The following is a 6,769-nucleotide window of genomic DNA, read 5'->3' on the forward strand; positions in this document are numbered from 1 at the left end:
CAGTGACTCTGAATAGGTGCCATACTCTGATAAAGTCACCTCCCAACATAAAAATCCCAACATTAAATCTGTCCCTTTCCGTAAGAGTCACCACTCCCTTCTCTGACCCCTTTCTACTATGGCTCCCTACCTCACAACAGGGGTGTGAAGAGGAGTTCTGGATTCCTCCAACCCACCCTTCACTTCCCTCCAGCTTCTTGAAAAACTCCTGAATAGGTGCCATACTCTGATAAAGTCACCTCCCAACATAAAAATCCCAACATTAAATCTGTCCCTTTCCGTAAGAGTCACCACTCCCTTCTCTGACCCCTTTCTACTATGGCTCCCTACCTCACAACAGGGGTGTGAAGAGGAGTTCTGGATTCCTCCAACCCACCCTTCACTTCCCTCCAGCTTCTTGAAAAACTCACTCTTCCCTGCTGCTCAAAGTCCTGCATTTGGGAAGTGAACTGTGATATGACAGATAAATTCTGGCACATCTGTGGCAGAAGCAGTGCTGTACTGGGGCAGCCCATAGACTTCTCTCATAGCTACACAAGAAAATGCATTCCTCCCAAGTACCAACCAGCCAGGATGAGAGAGCATGCTGTTTTCAGCTGTCCATCTGAGACATGCACCCTGCCCATGCGGAGCAGCGCCTAAGCCATCAACCACCACTACAACAAATTAACTGCTCTGTGGGCTGTGCTCTGCTCCTGGGCTACACACATCAGGGATCTGAAACACACAGTGCCATTTGCAAAATTATATTTATTTACTGACCACAAGTTTCTAAGTGTCTAGAAAGACTCCCACATTTGCATTTAGAAATGTTTTGCTGCCTGCTACTTGATAAAATACAAACAACATTATAAAGCTAGCTGCAAGACTTCAATTAGCATTTAATTTTGTCAGTTGTACTACACACTTAAAAATTTGCAGAGATCTAGATTAAAGTGATATGCAAGTGCCATGTAACTGCATTTTAGAGACAGCAATTCCTAACAAAAACATCACCTTCTACTTCCTATTGCACATCTCTTTTTGGCAATTTTTCATGTGAAGGCTCTCCAAAGCACCATAATTTTCTCAATCACCAATGTTAAAATTCTGTCAGACACAGATCTACTCCTTCTTTTTTTAAAGAGAAGGTTGCAAGAGATTTATTTTTAGAACTGTAGTGTAATGTGACTTCTTTTTAAAAGTCCCTATTGACATTGCAACAATTAATCTTTACCTCACATATACTCTTCTGAAGCAAACTTTAGGCTTTAAGACTGAAACTTCAGACAGGGCAAAAGCCTTGCCGTTTAGTTGCCAAGGCGTTTTGATGTTGCAACATTCCATAACAATGAAGTTTCACAGTAATTAGCATTTGGGATATTGTTTTGTTTAGAGAGCACACTTTAGCTGTATGAAGTAATAACCACTCAGCTCACAGAAGGATACAAATATACTCTTATAGAGAACTTCCAGTAAAAATCCTTGCTTCCTATCAAAATAAAAAGCAAAGATCATGAAGTTGAGGATTGGACCCTTTGTTTTACAAGTGGTACATTCAAGTACATTTATACCAATTTTCAAAAGATTTGGGGTAGAAAGGCTCAATTTAACTGCCAGCTGATATTCGCTACCACCACAGAAGTCCACTGAATTCTGGCATACGTTGATGATGCAGAAAGTATATAACAGCTCTGAAATCCACAGGCTTCAAAAATCTAGTTGACTCAGCCAGGGTTTCCTTCCCTATCTGATGCCATCCTAGTCACTTCAAAAGGCTTCAGGATGGTTGTGTAACAGGACCAGTTGTCACCTTTATGCATGTCTCCACATAATATCTTCCTGGTGACAGACTGTCTTTTCTGCACATGATTTCTGGAAAAACGGAACTGAAAGAGAAAGATCTGGAGCAAAGAACACACTGCTAATAAAGAACTGACAGTTTAAGAAAAGGATTGCAGATACTGCATAATAGGTCATTAAAAGACATGAAATATGGATAAATCAGCATGTGTAAAGTTACAAGGAATTGACTTCAAACTTTGCTAGCCATGTAACAAATCTAGTTTATACCTCCATTTCACTCTCTTTCTCCTACAAGTTCTTTCCAGTGCTGTACATCTACTCAGTTGCACTCAGGAGCTTTGAAGTGCTGATAAAATAAAAACTTCCAATAGAACAATCTGAATTCAAAGCTCTAGTACTGTATTTTTAAAGTAGGATTTAATAAAATATCCAACAAAAAGTTCTCAAACATTAACAATTCCTACATGTATTTAACTGCTCCCCCGTTTCACAAAATACAAGTCAGATATGTATTACTCAGTGTCACAAACCAGAACAGGAGGAAAAGAACCCTGGGCAACTAATCCTAAATTATGACAGTAACAAACAACTGAAATAAATCTCATTTGTCTGTAACACAAATATGCATAAAGTTCATGTGGTGTTTACAGAAGTAATCTTTTTCTTGGTGTCTCCTCAGAACCAAGCTGGAACAGAAAACTGAATGGACAAGTAAAATAAAAATCTCATGACCACTGAAGATGAAAACATACCTCAGAGATTCCCCAAGCCTTCATTTAACCTATTCCTCATTTAGGAACCAAACCATGTAAATTGTTTTAGGGAGGCAGAAGAGGAGTGTGTTAAGTCCCATGGTCTGGTTTTCCCAATGCAAGGTGGAACTCCTCCCTGCTTTGTGTGCCAGATACACCTATGACCAGAAAAAGAGGAGGCCCTAAAATAATTTTCTAGAACAGGCAGGTAATTTTGCCCATCTGGAGAAAGGTGATTCAGGACCAAGATCAGTCATCCAAAAAGTAAAATGATACAACTGAATGTGTATTCTGAACAAAGCTTTGTAGCAGCTTCAAAATGCAATGACGAAAATAGATGCTGTTCTGAGCAATTTTATTATTGTGCAAGAGAACAGTACCTTCCATGTCTGGAGACAAATCCCTGAAGGTTTTACGGTGTTTTCCATAGAATACCAAGTTTTCTGATGTACTAAAAATGGTGAAAGCAGGAAAAGGAGCAAAGACAGCTGTAATGTTAATAGTGTTAAGAGATGTAAGCTTATTTAGTTTTTTTAAAACTAGAGCACTGCATTTTCATTGTTACTAATGTAACTTGAAATATTATAGGAGGTCCAACGTCAACGCACAGAGCTGCAGAAACTGTCATACTATTTTCCTTTAAACCTTTCATTATTTCACCTGAAAAATTATCCCCACATTCCCTAATGTTTTGTTATTAAATGATTCTTACAATTCAAGAAGTTCAAAGCAGGAAGACAATTCAAGGATTTTATATGAACAGAATATGAGCTATTACTCTTCTTCCAAAAGTAGAGAAACAGCATTAAAGAGACATTTATTTTGCTGCTGTCAAATGTCAAAGGTGCCATGGAACACCACCAACAGAAAGGTTTTCAGCTAAAAATCTCCTGGCTATGTCCTTGCCAAGAATTAACCCCCAAATTTAAGGAAAGTAGAATTGTACGCTTTGCATTTTCACATGATCGAATGAAATGAACATACATTTTTAATGATGCCTTACATTTTACTTTTGACATTCACTCATTTTCAATCTTTCTAGTTTTACTTGAACTAAATAGGTTGATGTTGCATCTGAATTTCTCTCAGTAATTAAATGACCACAAAGTTCTGAAGTTTATTTAGCTTTTTACCTCTTGAAATTTCAGGCAGATTCTCTCTCCACTGATATCACAGCTCTATGAAAAAGTATGTTTATGGAAAAAAATCCCAGTTTGGTTTTATTTCAGTAGCAATTGAGAAAAAGACATGTCCTTAGGAAAAAAATACTAACATAAACCACAAACTTCTAAACTTTTCCAGGCATACTTAAAAGAACCCAAAATTGCCCTCCTGCATTCAGCAACAGCTGCTTCTCTCAACTCTATTTTTTCTAAAATGAGAGAGGCAAGTTGTGTAGCAACTCCTACCTGAATATTAAAGTCTCAGCAGCAAAATAAGTGAATCCATCTAATGATACCAATTAAATTTGTGAGGTTTGTTTCTACTTTTATCAAAGTCCATCAACTTGAGCTAGTCAATGCACTTAATGCAACTGTGACTCATGCAGTAAGCTCTGCACATCCTGCATTAAGGCTGATCCACCAGTTGCTCCACAAGAATGAAAACTGCATTCAATCAATGAAATTAATGTGATTCTAGACAGGAGGGAATCTGCATGAAACAACCATCAGGTCAATGGCCTGATTTATAAGGGGTTCAGATTTATAGACAGAGAAAAGAAAGACAGGCCAGGAGGAGTAAAGATGAAAGCTTGCTGTTTGGCTGTGCTCTCTTTCCATCTGTCCAGGTGAGCTTAACAGGCCCAGTTCAACTCATCACATTATCTAAAATTCACGCTTGGATTCCTACCACGATGTCTCAGTTATATCCTTTATCCCCCTTACACGGAGAAAAAAATATTCACATGCTTTCTCTTTCAGTTGAGCCTATGCTAAATGCATTAATACACGTGTTCAGACACAGCCAGTCCATGGATCAATGTTTCTCACAAACCACAACAGGCACTAAGATTTATTTTCTCCTATTCATGTTGCATTCTGTGAAGAACACAGAAAAAAAGACACTGGCTAAGCTGCTTACTAAACGAAATTCAAAAAGCCTTCCATACTGACTGAAGGTGCAGGACTGAGGAAGCTTTTTCCACTCCCTTGTACAGGAGTCATCCTGCAGGTAGTGTTCTCTAAACCCTCCTGTAGGCCAACTACTGCATCACCGAATTTGTGTCACCCAAATCCTGTTGCATCTCAGTGCTGTGACAGAACAGCCCTTCAAATTCTGTGCTGCTACTATACCCTTACCTCAGATTCGAATAGAACTCTGGGAAGGAGAAGTGTTTCATCCTAGATAGGAAGGCTTCAGTTGATATCTACTACAAGCAGAGTGTTATTTTTGCTTTGTCAGCAGTCTCCAAACACATCCATGCTGTGACCATCCATTACCCTCAAAACACAGGGAAAGCAATGGCAACTGCTACTGGATTCTCCTTCAGACCAACATTGGCTGCTGTTCAGAAGCAGGGACAGATGAAGCCAGTTCCCTTTGTTTTAGTGCAGCCTGATAACTCATTTTGAAAGATGGTAGCAAAGTCAAATGTATTTTTCTGATTATGTTTTCTCCTCTCCTAATCTTTAAGTCCGTCTTCTTCCTGAATGGTGCACTCACAAACTCCTCTTGCTCTTTAAACTTCTACCTTAAACTATTTTTGAGTGGAGGCAGGGATTCTGATTTTCAATCACACACCATAGCACTGAGCATTCTAGCAAGTTTCTACTTATTAAAAATCACTTGCTACCACATAACAGAAGTTTTATTTTATGTATACTAGCTTACACGGTTAGACTTCGTAAGATGCAGATCCAATGGCAATTATAAAGCAACCAGACTCCCCATGTCTTATGACAGTACAGAATACCTAAGATGCACTTCTTTTATGAACTTCCTGTGCTAACTAGAACGTCTCTCCCCCTTGATTTCCTGCCTAAAAAATTCTCTCATCCTTTGTCTTGCCTGTTTGTACTATGAATACTTTGTGGTAGTGCTGGCTTAAAAAGATATGAAGAAAGCCTCGCAGGTTTGGGCTATAAAGGTACCCACAAAAAAAGGTTATATAAATCTGCTAGGCAAAAGCCTGTGGAACTGTAGTTAAATGGTTGGTATTTTTTTTAATATATTGAAACATTGTTGGTATGAGAACCAAGCTTTCCATGAAAGGGGGGATTTTGAAGAAATCATCCCGTGTGTATTTTAAAATACTGGAATGAATATTGTATTTTAGTAAGTTGCAACTTCGGCTAATCTTGGTTTCCTACACACACAGAATCAGTTATGACTGAAGGGTATAATGTCTGGGTATTCTAGGAATTTGTAATGTTTGTAACTGTTGCCTAACTGTTTGCAGCAATTGCTTGTCACTGTTGTTTGATTATCTATTTCGTTGTAGTAGTTGCTGGCTGTCACTATTTGTATAACTAATTATAAACGTAATGGGTGCAAGAATATTGGTCTCATAAAAGGAGGAGATTGTAAAAACTTCATCTTTGGGATGCATTCTGGGGCACTGGAGAAAGTTTGGAGGAAATCCTCTCACCCAGAAAAAGTTAATTATGCACAGTAATCAGTGGTGGCCTTTGTATGCATATTGCAATCAATATTATTTTGTTATCAAGAGGAAAAATGGGATGAGGTGCTCTATGTTCATTTGTTCTTTGCATTGTGGAACAATTACAAGGCTTGGGAAGCATGTGGATTTGTTAATCACATCACACAGAGAGGCACAGCAGCAAAGATGGAGAGAAGGGAGAGCTGACTCAAAGGGAGAAGAGAGCCTTAGAAGGGACTGGGTGGAACATACAGATCCGGAAAGGTTGCAAAGATTCTGTTCAGAAGGGACTGAGTTAAGGAGGTAAAGGAAATCGTGGAAGATGGGGCGAGGCTGGTGTTGGGGGCTCGGGGAGGCACCACCAGGCACTGCCCACGCCCCGCTGCTGCCACCAGCGGCCCAAGCCCTCTAGGTCCAGAGAGCGACACAGATCCCTGACTGGAAAACCCTGTTCCTGCAAGAGTTATGCATGTGTATGTAACAGGAAAACATATGCTTTAGCTGCTGTGAGGTACAGTATGCACGTCGGGTGCGGCGATCCTCCATGCATCCAGCGCTGCAATGAAGGAATGCTGCTTCCTAATGCTACATCCATGTAACAAGTTTTATTCACGATTTCAGAGACAGCAGG

General features: G+C 39.5%; 1 protein-coding gene across 1 annotated transcript in view; it reads right to left on the reverse strand.

The window, feature by feature from the left end:
* Nucleotides 1–6,769, reverse strand: part of MTAP (methylthioadenosine phosphorylase) — a gene marked incomplete at both ends in the record, with an annotated part of 20,531 nt that overhangs the window by 13,082 nt on the left and 680 nt on the right. The window lies entirely within an intron of this gene.

The sequence above is a fragment of the Acanthisitta chloris genome, unplaced genomic scaffold (assembly GCF_000695815.1).
Source record: "Acanthisitta chloris isolate BGI_N310 unplaced genomic scaffold, ASM69581v1 scaffold1475, whole genome shotgun sequence".
NCBI classification, from domain to species: domain Eukaryota; kingdom Metazoa; phylum Chordata; class Aves; order Passeriformes; family Acanthisittidae; genus Acanthisitta; species Acanthisitta chloris.